Consider the following 24,569-nt stretch of genomic DNA (forward strand, 5'->3'; position numbering starts at 1 on the left):
CCAAGTTGTTACCTGTGCTGTCTTCTAAAGTTCTGCATTCCTTATAGGTACAGGGAACATGTTATTGTATGTTAGCACTGTGCTATTACCTCTCTCTGTGTGTTCTGCAATCTGGTTTGACAGATGTTAGTCTCGTTTGGAGCAAACTAAAACCTTCTATTGGTATGGGAGTACTCTTGATGGAGCACTGTGTTCATATTAGTGCAGGAGGCATCTGAGCCTTAAATCAGTATGTAAGAGGCAGTATGCATGGCCTTGTGTATTTTGGGAACATTGTTTTGTGTTTTGATGGAAAGAAGGACAGAACCAGCATAACCCATTTTTTCTCTGCCTCAGCCACCTTGTCAGAATCAACAAGAGACTGATCTTAAAGGGTGATATAATGAAGAGGTGAGGATATGGGGGAAATACCTGAGATTATCATGTTCACAAGAAGAGAAGTATGGTTTCCAGGGGCTGAAAAAAGAGTACAGTGGCTTGTATTGGGGGTTGGTCCCTTGAACAACTGCCTGAGGCTGCTGTGAATAAGATATGCTGTCCCTCTTTCTGACTATCCATGACCATTGCACTTTTCTTGAACAGGAGTAACTGGCATAAGTTTATCAATGACACATGCATTTTGAATACACACATCAGTCTATGAGCACTTCACATTTCCAGTCTCAAAAGGAAAGCAGATCTTCTTAATTCTGTCTTCTGTTCTGTAAAAGGGGTATCTAATCTTAACCCATGACAGTCTTCAGGTGTGCTATTTTGACACCATGTTTGAGCTTTCTTCTAGCAGTATTTTTTTCATGCCAGCTGTTATGAAGAAGTGTGATTTACCAGTATTGATTCTTCCCCAACAGTGTAAGGTTTTATTCAATGTTAAGGCATTACTGTCTACAGCTGAAAAATTGGGATGTTTAGCATGAGAAGATGTAGATCAATGGGATTGCTGTTATCCCAGCTAATGATTTGTGGCTTTAATCTGGCAATGCTATAAATTATGGTCAGTACTGTAAAAAGCATGGGCTAAAATTAAACATATGTGCAACTCCTTTGCTGAATTGTCACTCTGTCATTTTCTGTACACAGTGAGAAAGATAGAATTTGCCAAGCCTTTCAAGAATTTCCTCTTTCTTTGTACTCATAGCCTAGACTGAACTCTGTGCATGACAGAAAGCTGAACATGAGTGCAGAACTACTGAGACCTGGCAAGAATGTCAGTGAGAACCATGATGTGTTGAGACTTGTAAGGAGATCCAGGCTACAGTCACCAATTGCTAGCTCCCTCTATAAGACAGTCTTTAGGCCTTGTCTAATGCAGCCACTGGCATTTATTCTTGGTGAGAAAGAGCCCTGTACTCCCCTAATTTTAAACACTTGGTGTTTGGCCTGTTTGACGAGTGTGCAGTCATCCATTTTTGAAGCAATGCTTCTAGATCATGTCTCATCTTTCTTTGCATCGATTCTCTGTTTCCAGTATTGTTTCAGATGCAGCTGTGCTTCTGCATGGAAAATCTAAAATTGTGATAAGCAGCTGCTAGTTGGAATTGAGGCTTAGGGTCTCATTAGCTCACAGAGACACTTATATTTTCATTTGCATTTTAGGGGAGCTTATGATACCCTGTAATTACAGTGTCTGAAGCCTCTCCATCTTCCTGGGGCTGAGTAGCCACTGTTTTTCAGCTCATTTGATAAGTAGCAGCAAAATTAACCACTTGTTTAGAAAGCAGCTAGATTTCTTATGCTGTTGTCAGCTATAGAGGTGGAACCCTCCTCATCCCTCCTACATGCACCAGAACATCTCTTCACTATTAACAATGGATCCTACTCCTTTAAAACTACTAGGTAGTAAGATGTTTTCTTAAGGGTGGAAAGATCTTTAGTGTTTTTCATGGAAGAGTGAATTAAAGCTCAGAGCTAAACCCTGGTCACTGGATGTGAACTGGGTGAATTTGCTGTCCTAAGAACCAGCGGTATCCCCAGTTCTCATCTGTCCTAGTGAATGTGTGGAGTGATAAAGGGTTGACACAGGTGTTGCATGAAAAGGGGAGATTTTCTCAAACCCTTAATGCTTGATTAGTCATTGTGACAGCAGAGACCCTTGTGCCTGACCAGTCTTATCAGTGTTCCATTAAAGGCAGGAAGCCCTCACTGGGCAGTTCGCTGGATTATAGAGGGTGGTTCAATCAACTTGTTCAGGCTCACATGCCAAACAGGGAGACCCCTCTGGGTCTCCACACCTTTCCCCTCTGCTGGCAACTGCCAGTGTGCTTGAAGGACACATTAAAGTCTACAGAATAACACTCTTAGTAAAATCGTGACAGGTTAAGGTTCAAGAATTACTTGTGATAGCATCTGACTGCAAAAATATATTTAAAGCAATATACTAATTCAAAGCAATATACTAATAGGCTCTAATTCCCCATAACATCTAGATTGAGATAATAGTTCATGTAGAATATGGTTCTTACCCAAGAGGTGTCCCTAGGAGGGGAGAAGACAGGTTCAGCCTGTCGACAGATCCCAGAAGTTATGATGGAGTCTTTCCCTCAACATCTACCTATTTTTAACTTATTTTTGTACTGTTTCTTTACATTTAGGCTTGAGTGACTTTAGTCATCCATGTATTCTAGTATGTAATTTCTTACCCCATTTAGTCATGCTTGCTGTTTCACTGCTTCTTGAGGTCCTGAGAAGGATAGCTTTGATCTAGTTGAGAAGGGGGGTTGAATCATCAGTACTGAGAATCTTCACCAGGTTCTAAGAATCACAGAATGTTGCATTTGAAGGGAACTTCAAAGATCACATATTTTCAATGCCTCTGCCTTCTACTAGGTCAGGTTGCTTCAAGCTCCATCCAACCTGACTTTTAGCACTTCTAATGACGGAGCATCCACAACTTCTCTAGGCAACCTGTTGGTATTACAAAATTACCAAAAGGGGGTAAATACTTATGATCATTGCCTTTTTGCTCATCTATGTACATTGAGAGGCCTTACCTATGCAACTCCCACCAAACTGTTCCCAGGAGTGTGACTAATCCCTGATGGAAAAAGGTCTTTTCATATGTGATCCACATCATGGAGTTTGGGCTCAGTCAGGCAACCCCAGTCCAGGAAATGTCGTGTAGAGAAGTTCCTGCAGAGAAAGTCTTCTTGGGTAGATAATTAATTTAGTGTGGATTTGATGTAGACACACAAGTGAGCATAGGACGTAATTCTCAGCTTATTTTTGTCATTAGTTTCTTTATTCAGCCAGCCATACCTTATCAAGAATGTCTCATCTGAGCTCTCACTTTGCTCAACAGGAATATCATGAACTCCTGGAGCTGAGTTCATCAGGGAGGTCCTGAGTTGTGATGGAGGGGTCCTGGCTAACTAGTTGCCAGACTTTGTCTGGTCGACTTCATGGTTGTTCACATCAGTTCTTTGGTATAACCTGTAGTGTTTCCACCTCTCAAGGCCCCATTATATCTTTTCTCATAAGCTATGCTGAATTATGCTAAAGTAATGATTTGCAAAATAACTGCCTGCTCCTACCACCTTTTTATAAATTATGATTTTACTGTAGACAGATAAGCAAGAGTAACCAAAATTACCTATATCATTAGGAAAACTGCTATTAGAGAAAACCAAACATGACTGTTACTACAAGAGGGTCAAACCATTTCAAACAAAGAATGCCAGGCAAGCCTCAGCTCTGAGGCCTCACACTGTCATTACTGCAAGTGCATCCGTCAGCTGCAAATCATTAGCCAGGGTGAAACAGGACATACCTCTGGGTGTTTTAGTTGCCTACCTGACTCTTACTTTCCACCTGGAGCACTTGAACCTGCTTGTTTTCTTAGCTTTACTGTCATCAACTGCTCAGTGCAGACATCCTACTCTTACATTGTCATTAGCAACTATTTTTTAAGCTCTATTGAAGGAAAATTTAGCTCTGTCACAGATTTTGTTTCACTTGCATTTTAATGACTTGACTTCTCCATGCTGGCTTTTCATTTATGTAGTTGAAGGTTACACCAATATACCTGTGATCCAGGACTCAGATTTAAAAAAAAAATATTTTTGATATGTCTTTTAATGCTTAACAATGCTGTGTTGGAAATGTTCCATGGGTTTCATATTTAACAGCAGTTTGAATCTGCCAGTATGGACCAACTGTCATGTAGTAAGTTAGAGGACTGAAGGAGAAAATTTATGTATGTGTGAGCAGGCAGCATCCAAAATCTAGTTGGAAAGAATTAAAAAAGAAAAAAAAAATTGGAGTGTATTAAAAAAGATATCAATATCTTTACTGATAGTGAATGACCAGGAAGGCTATTTCAGGAAGGGTATACATGGCATCTTGATGAAAGACCGATTATGTTACAAGTCAGCCAGAACCAGTCCAAAATTGTGTGCAACAAGGATACAAGACTGAAGACAGGGTTTTTTCCTAAAAATGAGCTACAATTCTGATTTTCACTGTGCATGTATGTTACCTAGCCTGCCTTTCTTCTGACATGTACCAAAATAGATTGCAGGTCTCTAATCACCAGGGCATTTTCTCCATTGATATTGACTTCACAGAGTTGCAGGCTGGTCCACATAATGTGAGAACCCAGCTTTTACCTTCATCTCTTAGAGGCAGCAACTTCTGTGTCCCCCTTACACACATTACTGGTGATGCACGCTGACTAATCTGTGTGGGAGAAGATTACTGCAGTACATACATTATACCCAAAAATGATGAAAGGTTGCAAACGGTTTGAATCTGCACTGTCTCTAGGTTAGAAATGCAAAGGCAGAATAAATTACACAGGAATAGAATTTCTGCCTTGCAGTGTGAGTGGGAACAGTTTTTGGTATGTGGCATAGCAGCCCTATTCGTTAGCATTTGTTATAAATAGACCGAGGATGAACACAGAGGGGATCCTGATAGGAAGTGAAAAAGTGCTGAGCAAGAAAGATACCACCTTGTGGCACTCAGTGCTGCTCAGTATTCAGTAAGATTGGCCTGGTTCACTGAAACCAACACAGTCCCAGTCACGTAAGCTGAAAATCCTCTCTACAAATGCAGCTGGAATAAGCACTGGGCAGATAAATCTTGATACAGCAAATTCTGGTTTTGTGCCCTAGTTCCTATGAGTTCACAGCAGCTGCTTTGCACTGGAATTCCCTCAAGATTCAACTATTATACTCCCTCATGCTGTGAGTGTATCCTTCCTTTTGAACTGTTGGTGCACCAGAAATATGTGTAAGATGTTTCACTGTCAGTTCAAAAGCATATTAGATGGGAGGACTCTAGCAGATCAAATGAAAGGACTGTCCAACCCAGCATTGCCTCCAAAAATGGATGTGTTGGGAAGGCAACAACTGGGAAAATGTGTGGGGTTCTACCCCAGAAAACTGTAGCTGTGACTTTCAGATCCATACATTGTTACTTACCTCTGTACATATTTGATAAACAAGGATTCTCTATTTAGGTGCAAGAGAAGGTTTATGTCAAAAATTAATTTGATATGAGTTTTGAATAGGGGCAAAAATTTGATGTTCATCAGTTTTGTAAAACAGAATGTCAGCCTCCAAACCTGCATTTTACATTGAATTGCATTTGTCATTCAAAACAAACAAAGCTCTGCCATTTTATAAGATATCCAAAGTAAGAGGAGAGCTTAAAGGGCCGTGCAAGTCATTGTGAGCAGCATGCTGTGCCTTTCACTTCAGTACAGCCCAATCAGAGAATCAAAGACTTTGAATGGAAAGCCTGGGTGCTATGTGATTTGGGGTGAATAAAGAATTTGACATGTATTTTCTCTTGTGATAATGATGGGTAAGAGCTATCAGCATAAAATTGCTATAAATCATGCTCATTGTAAAGATAAGGGTCTTGATTGCAGTCAGCTCTGAAATCTCTAGCTCATTTCCTGTAAATCGCTCACTTCAAAGGTAGAATTAAAAGATCTTGTGCTAGGCAGGCTTTACTGGGGAATTCACAACTCTTTGGCTGTCCATTTGTGTAATTAGACTACATAATATTTAGAAAATCTTACCAAAAAGCTGTTGCCTACTGTCATTTAGATGCTCTCTTTGGCTGTCCTTTTCTGTGAAGAGGTAGGCAGATTTCTGCCTACATCTTGCACCACTGAAGTTAATGTTTTTTAAGTTCCGAAAAGGCTGAGGAGAGAAATATAAACCTTTCTAATTATATGTGTGGTGTGGGCAGCTCACACTGTTTGTTTCACCAGAGTCTCACATCATCTGCTCACAGTAGGGCCTTTTTACTGTTCCAGGATCTACTATGCCACAAAAGTGTTCAGGAGGGCAGGACTACACTGTGTCAGATCAATGGTCTGTATCCTTTAGCATCCTGTCTTCAGTACTGGTCAAAGGTATATGTTTTATGGAAATCTAAGTCCAAGGCAAAACAATAACTTCCCCATAATTTTCTCATGTCCTATTCTCTATTTTTAGTTCAGTGGCTTCCTGAAATATAAGTACACTTTCTGGATTTATTGATCCTCAGTGAAATTATCCACCATGACCTTGCCTAGCTTATCCTTGAACCTGTGGAGCCTTCTAGTCTCCACAGCACTTCATGCAGGTGTTCCACCAGTCTTAGCTGTTGCCTGAAGATCCATTTCTTTCTGACGGTTTTGAATCTTTCTCCTCATACCTCCACTTGATCTTTCCCCTGATTTTCAGGAATTAGTCAGAATGGTGAAATGTGTTTTTCTGCATTGAGGAGGTCTGCTGTCCCATGACCCCGCACCTAAAGGAATTATTCTGAGGTGCATGACTCCCAGTGCACATCTCAAGCGTTCAAGAGCTTGTTATTGAAGACAGTTGCATAATCAAAAGTAGAAATCGCATCCTTACTGACAGAATACACATTGTCTTCTAGCAGTGTGAGAGGACTTGTCAAAGAAGGAGGGTACACTGCTGTGCCATTGGACCAGACTTGCAAAGACTGTTGAAAGACTCTTGTAGGAAAAGGGACTCTTGAAAGCTCTAGTTCTGACCCTGAGCAGTAATTGAATCTGATCAACCAAGAGCAGAGACTCTCTACAGTTTTCTTGCTATACAAGGCTTTCTCAGCCTCCATAAATGAATGGAATTTATTTGTTTACTTGCCGGAAACCTTTCTATTTCTGCAAAAGGATCTCTAAATATTCAGTAGGTCAATTAAGGACCAATAGGAAATGCTCTGGGACCCAAGCACATAATTATTTTTCTGATGTAAGAAAGCAGCAGCAGCATGAATTCTGAAAGCTTTATCACTTGCTAGTCACCTGTTCATGATCTGCTGGCAATATGAAGAATTACAAGCAGCACCTTCAGATATTAGAAAGAAGATTGAGTGATGCTGCTAATTTTGCAGCCAAATAACTTATTTAGAATAATTAGTTTAGGGCTCACAAGTTTATTCTTTCCCTGAGTTACTCAGGTAGCATGACTGGATAGAAGTCTAAGTCTGATTTGAGGTAGGAACCCAGATCACAGCCCCACCTGTTTGAAGAAAGAAGATTCTTGAAGAAAAGCAACATAGAAAACAGATTATCTCTCTCTTTTTTTGCTTTCATATGAAAGGGACAGTTCCTTCTTAGTAATTTCAAACTATTATTGCTGTTGTTATTTTTATTGTTGTTGCTACCTAACAGTTTTTAAGTTAGTCTGAAAAATTTGCATCAGTGAAAAACAATGGAGAAAAATGAGTTGCTCTTGTGCTGACAGGAGGCAGATAAATCAAATGGCTGAGACTGAGGAGGAAAAATGTTTACATAAAAGCAGAAAATGGGCAGTTTCAGTTTTCCTCTTTGGTACTTTTCGTGAGACCCAGCTCTTTGGAGAAAATTTCTTCTACATGAAGGGGTACTTGTGCTTTGTAGGGGTAGCATGGGCTAGCTGAAATTCCTTTCCTTTCCTACCATATGGCCTTATGTTAACCTTGTGTTAACTCGCCTGAGAGCTGGAAGTCTGGGTAGTTCATAGTTTTGATGCTCAATGACTGCAGTACTAAAAGCAGTTGCTGAGAAATATCTGGACCTCAGCTCTCAGAAAAAAAAGAAGATGGTGTAACACAACCCTCCATATTATCCAGTATAAATTTATTTCCAACTCCCTCTCTCAGATGGTAAAACCAAGCTCATGTCTATGTACAAATACCATGTTGGTGGCCATGAGACTTAATGATGTTCCAAGACACTTTCCAGTTAGCTGCATCATGCCTTAAGCCATCAAACAGTTTCATGGGCTGCAAATTCAGACTTCTATTACCCAACTCAGTATAACAATTTTAGGACAGAATATTTGTAAAATACTTAGAATAAGGATAGGCCTTAGGATGTGCCAAGTCTTGACTTTCTTTTCCTGAACTGACAGTAAGAATGCTTTTCATTAAAAATGAAAATTCTCTCCATAAGTATATCATGCAGAAGTGCTTTTTTGTTCATCTGTTTTTCTGATTATGTTCCAGGAGTCTCTATTTTATGCAGGTTACAGAAATTGCTTCTTCCACGTTCTTCTAGTCAAGGTAATTTTGCCTTGGAAAACTTTTCCCTTATACTTGTAGCCAAGGTATATTAAGATTTCCCAGGATGGTAGTCATCCTGCTACTGGAAACAGAAATATTTCATTGCAAATTAATTTCGTGAAGTTAAACTTGCTAAATGGTTCCACAGAGTTAAATTTGCCATTTCCACATCTTCCATGAAGAATTTCAAGGCAAACTTTTGTTCATTAGAGGTGCTAGCATACTTCTGTGGTGTAAGCACTGATGGCTTTTGCCTATAAAACAACCACAGTCTGTAGCCTACAGTTGTCCTTGTCAAACTGTTGGAGAATGTCAGGGAAAACTGCATTGGCTGTGCCTTCCAATTTGGCATTTTCCTCCAAAGAAAATCCCATTAGTGACACATTGTTCTGCAGGCCACAGTGTGATATGTCACAGCAAAAAAATTAATTTCTGTGTCTTCTGGTTCTTTTGAAGCAGAGAGGTTCCAGCTTTTGCCTTAATATTTTATCTGTGCATATGAGTTCTGGCATTTGAAATTACTGATGGTACTCTTTTACCTATTGCCTTTATCTGAGTGGTTCTGGGGGAGAACTGGGAGTTTCTTTCATAAAGTGGTGCTATAGCATATTTGATAGGATGCTTTGATTGAATAGAAGGTGTCAGTTTACAGTTCAGTCACTAGGGTGCAATGGAAAGAAAACATGAGTTAGATTTGATGTTCAGCAGGAGTGAGTGGGATCATAAAGACAATATAAATTTGTAGAAACGTGAATATCCAGCTTTCTGTGGCTTCTTTGTACACAAACTGTCTTGACCTACAGCTTTTCATGTCATCCCTAAGAAAATTTTGCATGTGCAGCAAAATGTTTGTTATATATATAGACACTCAACTTGCTCATAGTTCACTGTGGTAAGAAAAAGCATACTACAGGAAAGCAAGGGATAAAATAGTAATAGAAAAGAGAAGTACTGCTTTTGTTTTATTTTGAGTTTTTCATGGTAACTACTCTGTCCTAAAGTGCACCTGATACTGGAAAGCAACTTGAAGAATGGATGCCTTGGAAGCTTTACTTGTGACTGCAGGCACATAGCAAACACCAAACTGTTATTTATGAGACAACTTTTAGTCCAGAATTTTCTTAGCACTCAGGAAAAGGCTTTTTGATTCTTTCTTTGCCCTTCAGTGGCTCTCGTCTTTTCTGCCCTGAGCATAGTTGTACTCTGGGTCATATGCTGTGTTCATTTCGTGAGGTGGGATATCACAGCAGTAACAGCACAGTCCTTTGCTGTGGAAGTGGACATGGAGATGATGATTGTCTTTTAGAGCTCAGCTTTTGCTCACATGCCATCACAATATCTTGTACTGAGGCAGATTCCTGGAAGAGCTGTCTGTGAATACACGGAGAAATATTTGTCTGACAGAATTTGTCATAACTGTCAGAGAATGAGAAGTAATGAAGTTTTCAGTAGTGTCTTTCCATCCCAGAAAAGAAAAGTGTTCTGCCTTTAACCAAACTTTTACCTGAAGAGTAGTGCCTGTTGGTTTGGATCTTAATTCCTATTCTTAACAGAAGTACATTCAGAAGCACAGAATAGAAGAAATTGAAAGGGATCTCTTGAGTTCTTTAACTCTCCTGCTTAAGCAGGGTCAGGTTGAACTACCCATGACTGTGCATGGTCAGGCCTGAAACATTTCCATATTGAAAACAGGTGGAAGAGAGAAACTGTTCCACATGCACATTGTGATGACAAAGTTTGTACTGATTTAGGGAGTGGGAGGGGGAAAGTGGACAGAGTTCAGATGACTGGTAGAGAAAAACCCGTATTCCTTCTTGGAGATGGGCTGGGGTAGAATTTCTTCCTCTGAAGAAGTAACAAGAGATGAAAGAGCAATCCATCAGATAAAGGGATGCAGAAACAGCTTTCTAGTCATTGTAGGAGAATGGAGTGTTTGATTTCTTTGGGATTTTTCCAGCCCTATTTCCCATGGTTGTTTTTCCGAGAAAAAATTCTACTGAATTATTGCTTTAATGGGGAGCAAAGATTTCTCATTTTAGGTTGTGGTAAATTATTACAGTATTAATTAGAACTTGCATAGCCAATTTAGCTTTTTCAGAGGTTTTTAAAAAGATGTTAATTAATTCATTAGCAATAATTAACTTGTTCTTTGGGAATCATAGAATTTATTTCTTTCCAGTTGTTTGCCATTTGTTCCTCTTCAGATATGTTTGGTTTTCACACTGTGCAGTTTGGATAATGCATTTCAAGTTAAACTCAGTTTCTTCCTCCTGGCCCTTTTATTTCTGATAAGATGGGTCATGGGTGCAGAAAGGAGTATCCATCTATGATGAGCTGACTTAAAATGAGGTTTGACTTCCAAATACCACATAAAGACCCATCTGAGACGAAACTCTCACTCTGATTGTAGACTTAGCCTGAGTTCTACCATACAGTGCATCTGGTGTTGTGTGTTTTTGTTATCTTTAAAGGTGCTTAAGAATTATTTTTGGGCTTGGGGGAGGAGTGGTGGTGGTATTTAGTTTTTTCCCCTGGTAAATGGCTATTCTGATGGAATGGCTGCAGTGTTCTATGATTTGATTTGGCATGTCATGTCCAGGGCTTTTGAGTGTCCAGTGTACAGATGCATTGCCAGGTTATTCAGTGAAGTTTGGTAAGGCATCATGATGTAAAATCTGGAGTCCAGCATGGCTCCTACCACAGTTGTTTTTGTGGCAGCGAGTGAAGTCAGCACCAGGTGCATTGCTAGCTGATTATGAGGAGAGTGGAAATATTTTCTGGCTCCACTGCTGGATAGATTTCACATTGTCTCATTCCTAGACAGAAGGGTAATACATAGCACATAATTCCTTGACATTTTTAGGAAGTACTTGCTCATGGAATTAAAATTGTTCAAAACAAGGCCTCCATATATTATGGTAATACTGCTCCATTATGTCACGTTAAGTTTAGAAGATACTTGTTACATAAAAAGAAGATAAGGAATCATCAATGAACTGAAATTAGCACCCACAAGGACAGAGATGAAGGCCTTTACTGTCCCAAGAAGTAACGAGCAGAAAATCAGTCAGTGTTTCTTTAGCCACCAACCCTGACCATACAGATGGGCCATAAAGGAAAGAGCAAAGAAAACTGTGGAGTGGGAACAAAGAGGACATGAAAAGTAACTGGGTTACTGTTAGAAAGGTAGTGCTCATGATGGCCTCCTCAATCTAATCTATTTGCAACTGAAAAACAGGGATGAAACTGTGCACATCCCCATCACTGGGAGAGCAGAAAGAAGGCTGGTGTGGGACAAGTATGTAACACAGAGTGGTGTCATATACAAAATCTTCCAAGGAAGCTACCTTAAAAGTCAGGAAAGAATCAAACAAAACAAAACAAAGCACCAAACCAAAAGATGCAGAGGGTATTATGGTTGGTATTTTTTTCTGAGGAGTGGAAGGTGTCCTATCCAGCCCTGCAAAAGGATGTATTTCAGAAAAAGACAATACTTCAACTCTTCCAGAGGTGTTTACTGAATATGAACAGGGGTTTGACAGCTCCTCAGGATTCCCCTGACAAGTAATGCTTTTGTAGCAAGTAATCACTTGAATACATAGGAGAAAGCCTGTAGATGAATAAACCAGCTGGTTTATGAATATCTTGTTAAGGAATGCTGATTGAAATATTATTATTTTTGTGTGTGGTTACTGTATTTTGGTAAGCAGGACCCTTGTCACAGTTCTTTGAACATCAGGTTATACAGAAATATTTTATTATTAGATTGCAAAATTTTCCTCATTAGCCTTACTTCTCTCTTTCTCATTTAAAGTAGAGAAAGGCAAAATATCTCTGCTAGTTTGAATTAAGTCAGTTTTTTTTTTCTCTTGTCCTGCTCAGATCTGATTTCTGTAGTGGGAGAGACTGAAATCAAAGTAGGGAGGTAATGAGAAAAGCACTTCAAGGGCTCACAGCCTAACCAGGGAATCAACTGATCTTGCTCAAATCTTCAAGCTGGGCAGTAGCTTTATGCCATGGAGAAATTTAAGACTCCTGCCAGACCATCCCTTCTTTTTTTTTTTTCCCTCCAGATTTCAGAGAGGAACTATGTTTCATCCAAGGCCCAGGTTCCCAGCCTGCATGGTCAGTGAAATAAAGAATAATTTTAACCAGTCCTAAAACTTGCAGAGTTCACCTTCTTCATGGTTTGTTTCTCTTGTCAGAAAACTTAAGACACAACTGACTGGCAAAATGAGCTCCCAAGACATGACTGGATTTGTCATTGTGCATGATGCTGTGCTCTTGTCTTCTTGGTCACTTTCAGAGGCACAGAATGTAACTTTGGTGGATAAATTATGCCACTGCTATAAAATAGGTTTTATTCCCAAATCCTCTGAAGACCTGGGCTGAACCTGTCTGTGGGAAAGAGAAGGTCTGACTAAGAGGTACTTGTTTGCTGTGGAAGATTAACACAAGTCATTAGAAAAACAGCCACTTGAGCACAGTATTTTGCTGAAGATGTAGAAGGTGGGGAGAGTAAACGCCTCATTTGACTTCTGCTATGTGGAGGCAGGAAAACTTCAGGTGTGTTACCAGCTAATAAGCCAGAGAACAAGACTGGCATCCACTTGCACATCAAAACAACTTGTCTGTGCTAAATGAACAACCGAGTTTCTACAAAACTAGTTACCTGCCTTCTGCTTGTGTGTGTGTGTTTCTTCACATATATAAAGATTGATAAATTAAATTGCTGTTTACTTTATGAGCCTCTGTCAGCCCTCTGTGCTGGGAAACCCTGCATAAAGTGCTGATTGCAACCTCCAGGTGACACTGGCTCAAGCTCTTGTGGCTTGTTTCTGCAACAAGCCATAGGAGCCTAAAGGCAAACAAAGTTAGTGTCATACCAGGGTGTCTTTTTCCTGTTTTGAACCAGAAGTAACTGGCAGTCTGGACTTTTCTGTGAGTAGAATCCTATCTGCATTCATTTATGCTAACTTTAGTATGGGCACTGCTCTGCTCACCCCCTTGTGTTGCACTCTAGAGTCCAGATGATCTCTGCCAATTCTGAGGACTCAAAAGAGTCATACCTTCCCACCCAAATGAGTCCCACCTTCCCACTTTCCTACTCTTTTGGAAAATACAGAGAGTCCTTTTGATTTTGAAGCGAGGTGTGCTGAGTGAGAACAGAGCTGTTATGGATCTGCTTGCATGGCAACTAAGGGAACATCTAGGTTTTTGCTGCACAATGCTCATCTCTTGCCATCTTTTTGGTCAGCACAGGACACTCCAAGGGCAAGCATTTTCTGGAAAGCCTTTTTCTCTGAATCAAACATCCCATGAGATCTGTTATTGATAAAAGAGCAGTTGGTTGTCCATTCTGGCCCTGCATCTACCTAGGATTTAACATCTGGGATGTAAATCCCGTGTATTTAGAAAACTAAGTGGTGCAAGTACAGATAAGGCTGCTGTGCTGACTGACACCTTAAGTCTTGTACAGGCTTGAGTGATCCACTCAGCTTAAGTGTATGAGCATATGGGACATTGACACAGGCCCAACTGGAGACTGGGTGCTGAAGCTTGGACCTCAGATATTCTAACCTTTGTCTTTGCATTTTCTCCCTCTTGTCATGGACAGAATGGGAGCTTCAGGCAAAGCTGATCAAAGAAGCCCTCCCCTTGAGTCAGGAAGTGCAGAAAGGACTCCTTGCCTTTTGAACTTCTTCTCAGGGAGTGTGGCTAGATCCAGTCTTAACCCTGACTTTGTCAGTGGTTTGAGTCTGAACAATTATATAGGTGTAATTGAACCTTTATACAACTTTGTCATGCAGGATTAAAGATGGCAAACCAGATATATATATATATAAATATAAATGATTTATTATGATAGTGTTTAAACTGAGATCTTAATTGGAGTTACTTACTACACAGTATAGATAGCTGTAATAACTGCTAGCAAAGTATAAGGCACTATTTTTGAAGCAGTATTGAAGCAATTATATTAAAGTTAGCAAAACCAATTATTAAGTAGAGATTGATGTTACTCTTCCCTGCTAATGGCCATGGGTAAATCTGTTGCTCAGCATCAAGAATTAACCCTGAGGGGTGTCTCCACTCATGGAAGGAATCTCAACATATAATCCAAGAAGAGGTATGTTAGAAGAACCTGCTGTGAAAAAGTGGGACTGAGCTTTTGTTTTTCTGAAGTGATTTCCTGTCAGGCATTTGTCTCCAGGCCAGCTGTGTCAGGTCAACATCTTTAAATAGTTCATCAGTAGTATAATTTGTTTTTCCCTTTACTAGTTCCTTTACCACGTCTGCCACATTACACCTCACCATCAGGATGCCTAACTTTGGGACTGATGAGTCAAACTGGCTTCAGTGTTGTTTAACACCAAAAGTAGCATGGTGCCCCCTTCTCCACTCACCATTGCTGAAGGCTGTTTTGTCATTATTTATGTAGCAAAGCCTTCTATCATGCCCCTGGAAGGTGTAAAATAAAGAAGAAATAAGAGTAGCAGAAAGAAAATATGTGGATATGAATGACTCAAGAGAAAAACTCTTCTGCTTGGGCAGGACTCTTTCCAGTCTGTGAACCCTGAGAGCTTCAGGAATTCCTTTTGATGCTTTATTGAGAGTGGCCAAATTTAAGACGCCAGAGAGTGTTGCATTGCCATGCCCCTTGTCAGGAGATCTGTACTGCCAGATCTGAAATAAACCTTTACATGGGTTATACCTGGCTACAAAGCTGTCTTTACAGAAGAATGAATGCCATAAGGATGGGAGATGTAGTTGGCCTGATGAACCCTTGCTGAACCTCCTGCAGGATTTCTGTATGGCTCTTGATACAGAGCAGAAATCCTTATATTAAGTTTGACTCTAGCTGTGTTGAAAATGGTTTGCTGACCTCTGTGTTAACTAAGCCTGCTTTGCAGCAGAAAGAAGACACATGTGAGGAGTGGAAGGTCAGAATTCTGCCTACTACTACCGCCCCAGCACTTTAAAATCTTAGTCCTTTCTTCGAGTCCCACTGAAATTGCGGAAGAAATAGCATCAATATGATGGAAGACCTGAAGTGAGCTTTTAAGAGCTTCTCTTTTCATGACCTGTGATGTAATGTGGGGTTAACTGCTTGTTCAGACATTCTTCCTTAGAATCCACACAAGAAAATGTATTTCCACTTAGGAAAGTGCCAGGGAATGAGCCTTTGGTACTGCACAAAGTCAGTCTTGTATGGACCATGAAATAATGAGAGTTTTTGGAAGTCCAGTGAAGAACAGGACACATTTTCACTAAGCAAAACTTCAGCAAATTTCGTAACAGAGGCACGTCTGACTGTTTTCTGGGGTTTTAAAGGTTAGCTCTTCCATGTCCAGTACAACTCGGTTTTACAGCTCATGCCTAATAGCTACATGCTATAACAGAAAAAAAAGCAAACCAAAAAACCAAACCAAACCAAAACCAAAAAACCCCAAACCCAAGCAATTTTGTCAGTTGATGAGGATTTCTCCTGTTTCTTTAAACAGAATCAAGTAAAATAATCTTACTTTATCCTTTCACGGTATATTGAATCTTGAAATGAGAAGAAAATCTGACCATTCTGTTAATATTTGAAAATAAAATTAAAATCAAGTTGACTGTGTTTTTGGACTAGCAGTATACTTATGCAAAGCTAAAAGAAAAAGGCTGCAGACAGGGTTCTGGAGAACAAACAGGAAGCTCTCTTGCAGGGCTAAGCCATTTTGTCAGTTCCCAAACAAGTGTTACTCTGAGGCATTAAGTAGTTAAGTAGTCAACTGAATCTGTGAGAAATGTGGTGCTGCTGGTTATGTGCTGCTATTTGTTGTGTTTCAGGGATAGCAGAATGCATGTCAGCATCAAACCAGGCCTGACAGCAGTAGGAGGGAAAATTGAAAAATTAGACTTGCATGCCTTTCCTAAATTGTCTCTTTAAAGTCCTTAATTTATCTACAAAGCATGAAGAAGAAAAACAGAACAGAATGAGATTTGGGGGAGCACATTGGATAATAGCAGTTTCTTAAGTATGACAGAGAGCTGTATTGGAAAAAAGCAAGAAATGTGACTAAATTATGGGGTAGAGCAGCAGCACAATTCTCCACAGAAGGGTGAAGACTTTTGGAAATAAACCAAGATGAAGAGTCAGGAAGTCTGTCATAATTTCAAAACAGCTTCACAGTGCTTCTCCAAAAGGAGTCAAAGATGTGCAAGGTTCATGGGGACATGATACAAAGTGGGCAGATCCAAATATCTCAAAGCATTGTTAAGGATCTTGCTATGATTCTGTGTTTTGGTCAGGGATTTTAGAAGCCTTGATACTGGAGAATGCCAAACATCTAATTGAGGAAGAGGCTTTGCCCTCCACTTATTTTATGTGGCAAGCACCCACTGTGACGTTCAGATCTGCTTAATTTTTGATGCAGATTGAACTACAAGTTTGAATCATTCTCTTGAGCAAAATTAAAACTCCAAGAAGTTATCTGTAAATACCAAAAACTGATTTTTATTAATTGATTGCGAGGCAGATGCGAAAGGAAAAGAGGAAAAATAAGAAAAATTAGGAAAAATGCTTAAGATTATTTATAGAAGCAGAGAAAAGATACCACCATGAAACACTACTTGAGTGCCTTATCCATGTAACTGAGAGGAAGGGGGGGAGATGCAGATGTTCTCTCTGTTTCTGCCACGATGTTATCTCTTGGCTGCAAGAGGATTGTGAGTCTTTGAAATGCAAAACTGCAGTTATTTCCCTTCACCACTGGACCGGCTTCTGGAGTAGCTGCAAAAGAGGGTGCTTTATTTTAGCCTGTAAGAGAAAAATTCAGAGAAAGGATATACCTCCACAGACAGTCACAGACCATTCAGGATGCCAGGCAGTCTCGCTCCAGGCCGATGCCCTCTCTCCAGGCTGACAAGCAGTCTCTCCTTCGAGGCAGATGACAGTTGGTGGTGTTGGAAGAAAGGTAAGACGAGCTGAGAGGAGAGATCCGAAGAAGACTAGGCGAGGCTTCCTAGTTTCTCCTTGTCTCTTGTTCCTCCAACTTCTGAATTCATCTTCAGGTTTTTATAATGCTTTCCTAATCTCTACACATGCTTTTTGGCACGTAGTCAGGTCCAGATGTGGGAAACTGATCACATAGGCAGGATTTTCTGGCAGGAAGTATTTCCTTGAGAAAGCTTTTCCACTAAAGCTGACATGGCAATGTTAGCAGAATGTATTGAGAGGCAGAAAACAATGGAAAAACATATTTTTGACTTGTTTACACGCTACACCCACTGAAAGTTTTTATGATTCTTGCTCTGCTTGGAGAGTTTCAAAATGTGAGTGGGCAAGGCTCTACATAGCCTGATTTAACTTTGTAGCTAGCCTAGCTTAGTGAAGGCTTTGGCAAAAGACCGCTGGATATCCCTTCCAGCTTCAAGTGTTCTATGATCAAGCCAGTTAAGAGAAGAGTTGGTCAGAAACATAGGAAGGTACCCTGGACTTTTTGCTATGTCTTTTACTCCTAGATGCCATGCTTGGAAGGCCCTGGGTTTCCCTATGAATATCATTCTCAGTTAAAAAAAAAACAGTGAAGGGACTGCAGAGATTTATCGATATGAACCTGAAAAACTTGATGGTCTGATCTATTCTTGTCTTGGAATCTGGAGGTATCAATCATTAATTGAGCTTTCCAAAATCCCTGATGTCATTAAAAAGTTCTGGGACATGATGAGGTTTTCTGGTTGTGTCTTTTGTACTGAGTGTGAAATCTCAGCCTCTGTCCTTGAGATGTGTGTAGTAAAATGGTTGAACTGGGATACAGATGAGAAAGAGTGCAATTAAAAGCTGTTTATGGAGCTCATCAAGACTTCTTTGCAGCCTGTGTGACTTTGGAAGCATAATCCCCTCTAGAGATGCAAAATGTTCAGCCTAAGTCTGTACCCACAGCCCAAAGATACTAGAGTAATACTTCAACTACTTCAGACCTAATTCTTTCAGCTAGTGATCTGGACCTGATCTTTACCAGCTCACCTTGTGCAAATGCTGTGAGGTAGGACAGATCAGAAATGAATGTTGAGCAGACAGTGTGGTTGGGAGAGCTGGTCCTGGAATTCCTACCAAAACCCTTCTCACCAAAATCTTACTTTGGTGTCAGATGTTTTCCATTAGACTGCTGCCCTCTTGTCTATCCTTAGGGGCAAAGGAAGGAGAGAAACAGAAGGAACATGAAAGCTAATAGACCAAACCATCTTCAAACAGCAAGGTCTGTCACTGTTTCAGTAAACATTTATTGTGATTTAGGAATAGTATTCCCCAGTTTTCTCGCTTCCCCCAAGCCTCCAAAACCACATGCTGCTCACTCACTTCTTCCCTTTCTTTTGCCCAGGAATGGCCAGAGAGGAGAGTTAGAGGCACAAAAGGCAAAGATCATGGGTTGAGATAAGAACAATTTTCTGAAAACAGCAATGGGATAAGAAAATGAACTGTAGCAGCACCAATATTAATAACACAAATGTACAAAGAGAGTGTGATTTACATGCAAAATGCCTACTAAAGCAAGACAATGAAACAATGGTGAAAGAGTTCCCTACATCACACTCATTCCCCTTCATGTAGTTCCTCCATCTCCCTCCACCCCCCACAATGACATGAGATGGTATACAATAACATTAGTGTCTTGGCCATGCCAACATTGCTCCAGGCTCCACACAGCTACTGCCAAAAATTAACCTTGTCCTTAGTCAAATCCGGGACATTTCATATCAGTTCTGCAGGCTTCATTTCCATATCTCCTCTCGACTCCTCTTCAACCAGTGCCAAGTCTTGTTCTTCTGTGGGTCACTGTAATGAGATGGCCCTTGTCTACTGCTAAAAGATCACCCAGAAAACTTTCTTTTCATTTATTTCAAGGATGTCATAATAGGTGAAAGGAGTAGAAAGGTCCTGGCCTTTCCTCTTTTGGGGGGCAAACTTCCAATTTTTGATTCAAATGTTCAGGAGGACATACGTTTGTGATGAAGAACTTCTGTAGAACATATTTGGTGTAGCTTTGTGTTTTCAAACTGTTGTATTCTTTCATTCTTAAGATCAAAGACCTACAAGTCCTTTTTCTTCCAGCACCTGACATAGTTCAGAATTGTTGCATTTCTGGACATTTAGACCTGGGTTTTGCAGATCCACTGAAATTTTCAGTATATCTTAGCATTCAGGTGACTCTGTCTGAAAGCAAACTCTGAAAATAATTAATAAGAAATGCAATAAAATGCATCTTCTCTTAAAATGTATCTGCTTGTTCATTTTTCAAGAGGGAATATTTGTGTGTCTGGCCACGTCTGTTCCAGAATCAGTTGGAATCCAGGATAGCCTAATTCCCTTCTAAAGATTTTGTGCTTGACACTCTTCATTTCTCTTTATCTGAAGGAAGGTTTGAGTGAAATACGCCACACAGCAAGTTGCATTTTGTAGGACTGTTGACCACACTACCACACAGTTCTTACCAGACGTTAAAGGGAGAACTGTCTCTGATCCTGACTGTCATCAGAATTAGCTGCTGACAAAATGAGGCAGTAAGTTTTTTACCACTGTGGGGTTTTGATTTTTTTTTAATAGAACTAGTCCTTCTTAGGGATGGAAATGAGATATATGTGCATTTTAAAGTGTTGCCTGTGCAAACAACTATCTACATATTAACAAAACTGTAAAAAACAGTAATTCAAAACAATTCAGAAGATATTTTGTCTTGGAAAACAAATGCTACTCTTATGGTCAGCTTCACATTTCTGGCCTGGTCACCATTCAGCCTTACTTTTGATAATGTGTGTGCTTTAAGTAAAAACTTCCAATGAAGCAATATTTTTTTGGCAACGAATTAGAATGAGTTACGTGGACATATCAGCAAATGGGAGCAACCTAGAGAGAAAGGGAAACTCAGCTCAGGGACCAAGGGAGTTGAAGAAGATGGGCAAAGATTGACACTGAGTTTCTTCAATGACAGCTGGGCTTGCAGTGTTCTGGGAAAAAAGCAATGCATTTAGTAGGTCTTTTTACTGGAACAAATAATGCAGTCACAATGCATAATGGTGCAGTCTTTCTATCCCAAGAGGATGAGAGCCTTTGTAAAATTTCAGAATTGCTGCCAAGGGAATTATCTGGAGAAGTAAGACTGTGTTTTCCCAGCAAGTTTTTAGAATTCTGTGGGAAGAATTTTCTAACTGATGTTACTTCCACAGTTAATTGTCGAAAGGAAAGAGGAAGATCCATCTTCATCTGTATTTGAAAAAAATAAGAAAATGTCTGACACAAGGAAGGTAAGTGCATAATTCCGTGTGTGTAATGTAATCTATGCCAGTCAACATACTTTCTCTTAAAAGTGCATCATGTCATATTAAGCCAAATTTGTCTGGAAGTAAGACAATATGCAAGACAGACTTGCAGTATTGCTGATATAATACTTTGGTTTCTGAAAGACATGATGGTAGACACTTCCTGCTATCATTGTATACTTTAGGATATCAATGAACAGCACACTGAAACGTTCAAAGCTGAGTCCTAGGTCAGACTCAGAATGTCGTTTTAAACAGAAGCCGTGGGTTTACACTGTGCACTGTTAGGTGACTGACAAGGCAAGAGCTGGTGAGCCTTTGTTGAACTGGCAAAAGTAGATGCAAATCACCATGCTGCTGGTTGCCCAGCCTGGACCATGACTCTGAAAAATGCCTGAAAGATCACCAAAAATCTGCTTTATTCTGGTGGCTTAGTGTTGCCAGGTACTAAGTAATGGCTTTGAGAGAGAATTAAGGCTGCTTGCACATAGATTTGCCAAGACTGCCCGTGTTATCTGCAATATCCTTTACACAGGCATGATGCCATATTCCTTTTTAGCTAGTCTTTTCAACGCATTAATTAGCCAGGAAAGGTTCTGGAGCTTTGCTAGGATGTTGCAAGTGCAAAGACACAGAATTTGGAAGTGGTGCATAGTAGAGTCTGTAACAGAAGGCTCAGATTGTGTCCATATTCAGGTGTTCATATTACTGTTCATGAAGTGGACTGATTGCCCAGCCTAGAGGGACCTGTACTCTACCTCCTTGAAGGTTTGGGAGAAGTAGCAAAATGATCACTCTCTGATGATGGACCAGGATGCACTATGTACTTGATAATATCAACTTACACAGGTCTAGCATTCTTCCCACAGGTAGAACTGTAGCCAAGGACATGACTTTGCTTTGTGGTGGAAACAACTGAATTCTGTATTCAAATTTAAGCCATAAACTCACAAGCCTCTTTTAAAATGAGACTGTACTTCCAGTGTCCAGAATAGGACAGTAGATCAGTATTCCTCATCCTCTCTTACCTCCTTACTCACGCACGTGCAACATTAGAATGAAAATGTGTTCTTGAACAGTATGACAGTAAACATTAGCAGCTTTCTATGCTTTGGACTAGCAGTAAAATGGGACAGTCCGTGAAAGTTTGTAAGAAGGGATCTCCTTTCCTTGCTTATCCTGGATATATGTCCTAAGCAACATTAGATTCAGATCAGATATTTTTTAGGGTACATGTAGAAATATACAAGAACAGCTGGAAATATTGGTGGAATACAGGTGAAAAGAAGCTGTGCTTTGTGTATTGTGACTTACAGCCCAGCTCGTGGTAGGTCAGGCTGCACCAGTCTCCTGCAGTTTGTTGACTGATGCCTTAATGCAGCTTAAAACCCAGAACGAGGATTATGTTTAGTGCTACTATGACAGTTAATTTACAATTATAAATGTTGACAAGTTCATTACATGGATTTTTGAGCTTGATATGTAAGCTGCTGTACCAATAAATTATTTTTTAGCAACATCAGAGTAATATTCAGAGTAGATTTCTCTGCTGGCTGCATACAAACCCTACCTTACCTACACTGTAAATAGCGTGTTTGTCAGGTCTCTCTTAGACCTTCCTCATGTTTTATATTATGGACAAGAAAAATGTCAGAGGGAGAAAAAGTGATCTGACAATGCGGGGAGATCTTCGGAAAGCTGGATACAGCTTGTCAGCTAAATTAAATGAACCAAAATTGATGTTTATTAAGTAAAGAAAAATTGAGGCAAATCAGGGGCAACCTGCTTAGGCAAGAGGTAAGGTTGTGATTTTTCCTGAATGTGTTAAGAACAAATATATTTTGAGGTATGGCAGTGAATGACAAAAAGAGCCAGCATGTCAAGCCCAAAAGATGCTCAAGGCTTTGTGTATTTTGCCAGCAGCAAATGAGATGGAACAGAATAGTGTTGATCTGCTTGAGGGTAGAAAGGCTCTTCAGAGAGTTCAGGGAAGGGCACAGGCCAATTGTATGAGGGTCCCAAACTTGGGCCACAATAACCCCATGTAGTGCTACAGGCTGCAGGAAGAGTGGCTGAAAAGCAGCCCAGTGGAGAAGGGCCTGGGGATGCTGGTCAACAGCCATCTGAACGTGAGCCATCAGTGTACCCCCATGGCCAAGGAGGCCAGTGGCATCTTTGCCTGTATCAGCAATAGTGTGAGCAGCAGGATCCCGCACTGGTGAGGCTGCACTTCAAGTTCTGTGACCAGTTCTGGGCCTCTCACTGTGAGAAAGACACTGAGGTGATGGAACCTGTCCAGAGAACGGAAATGGATCTGGTGAAGGGTCTGCCGCACAAGAGGAACAGCTGCGGGAGCTGAGATAGTGAAGTCTGAAGAAGAGGAGCCTCAGGGGAGACCTTATTGCTCTCTGCAACCACCTGAAAGGAGGTTGTAGTGAGGTGAGGGTAAGTCTCTTCTCCCAGGTAACAAGGGACAGGACAAGGAGAAATGGCCCCAAGTGGAGGTTTAGATAGATATTAGGAAAGCTTTGGTCACCGAAAAGGTTCTCAAACATTGGAACAGACTGGAACAGTGAAGTGATGGAGTCATCATCCCTGCTGGTATTTAAAAGTCATATGGATGTCGCACTTGGGTTCATGCTTTAGTGGTGGACTTGACAGTGTTGGCTTAGTGGTTGGACTTGATTATCTTAAAGATCTTTTCCAATGTAAATGATTCTATTAAAAAAAGATACAGAAGGATTGGAGATTGTCCAGAGAAGGACCATAAAGATGACCAAAAGACAGAGGAACCTGCTATATGAGGAAAGGCTGAGAGGGCTGGATTTGTTCAGTATTTGTTCAGTATTGTTCATGTTCTAGTATTTAAAGGGTGACTGATGGAGAGACTCCCTTTTTACAGGCTGTCACATGAAAATGGTGGGGAAGGCTATAAGTTACTTCTAGTGAGATTCCAACTGGCCACAAGAGGAAAATTTTCCACAATAGGAAAAATCAGCAATTGAAGTCATTTCCCCATGGAGGTGGTGGGTTCCCTAGCATTGAAGACTTTTAAGAGTCATCTGGATGGGATGCTGGCCTACCTTTCTTTTGTCAAGCAAGTTCTGGACCGAATGATATTTGAAGTTACTTCCAACTTGGTATTCTATGATCCTATGAAAGCAAAAGACATAACAGTACAGAGCATGTGTGCTGGGGTAACCTAGAAACTACTTTGAAGAAAATTTCTGTAAGTAAAGGTCTATGTTACATCTTAGTTTGAAGGTTATCTTTCTGTGTGGTAACTAGAGATGTGGGGGACCTGTGAAAGCACAGTGTTCCCAAGACAAGAAGCACTGAGGTCTCTAAAGGTTTAGAGGAATATTTCAATAGTGGCAGCTTCTGCACTGGAAAAGTGATGTAGTCTAACCCCAAAATTGTGGCAGGAGAAGTTAGCAAATAAAAGTGCAGTGGTCTAAATGAAACAGAGGTATCAAAATATGGCACTTCATACTGCAGTCATTATGTCTGTGTGTCTGTGTGTGGCACTTTTGTTTCCTCTCAGAATTCCATTCAGCTGATAAGACGGCATACACACTAGGCTTCCTGTGATTAGGAAGTCTGTCATTTTAGTAGTGCTCACAGATGGAATCTTCTCCATCAGGCACTGAAGTCAGTGTGTCTTTTTTTACTGTTTTTGTTACAGCTTTTACTTCAGCATGAGTCAGAGTTTCTCTAGCCTGAATTTTGACTCTGGCCTGCATAGGTTAACAAGTTGCATTGCC

General features: G+C 40.4%; 1 protein-coding gene across 2 annotated transcripts in view; it reads left to right on the forward strand.

Moving 5' to 3' along the window:
* The window catches only part of CPLX1 (complexin 1), a 125,398-nt gene that overhangs the window by 22,761 nt on the left and 78,068 nt on the right, over nt 1–24,569 (forward strand). The window contains exon 1 of one of the 2 annotated variants that reach the window (XM_071581313.1): nt 20,770–20,790. The exons of the other annotated variant lie outside the window; for it this stretch is intronic. The gene's annotated coding sequence lies outside the window, so the exon portion shown is untranslated. Of the gene's footprint in view, nt 1–20,769; nt 20,791–24,569 lie in introns of those variants that run through there. 2 annotated transcript variants of the gene reach the window in all.

The sequence above is a fragment of the Pithys albifrons genome, chromosome Z (genome assembly GCF_047495875.1).
Source record: "Pithys albifrons albifrons isolate INPA30051 chromosome Z, PitAlb_v1, whole genome shotgun sequence".
NCBI lineage: Eukaryota > Metazoa > Chordata > Aves > Passeriformes > Thamnophilidae > Pithys > Pithys albifrons.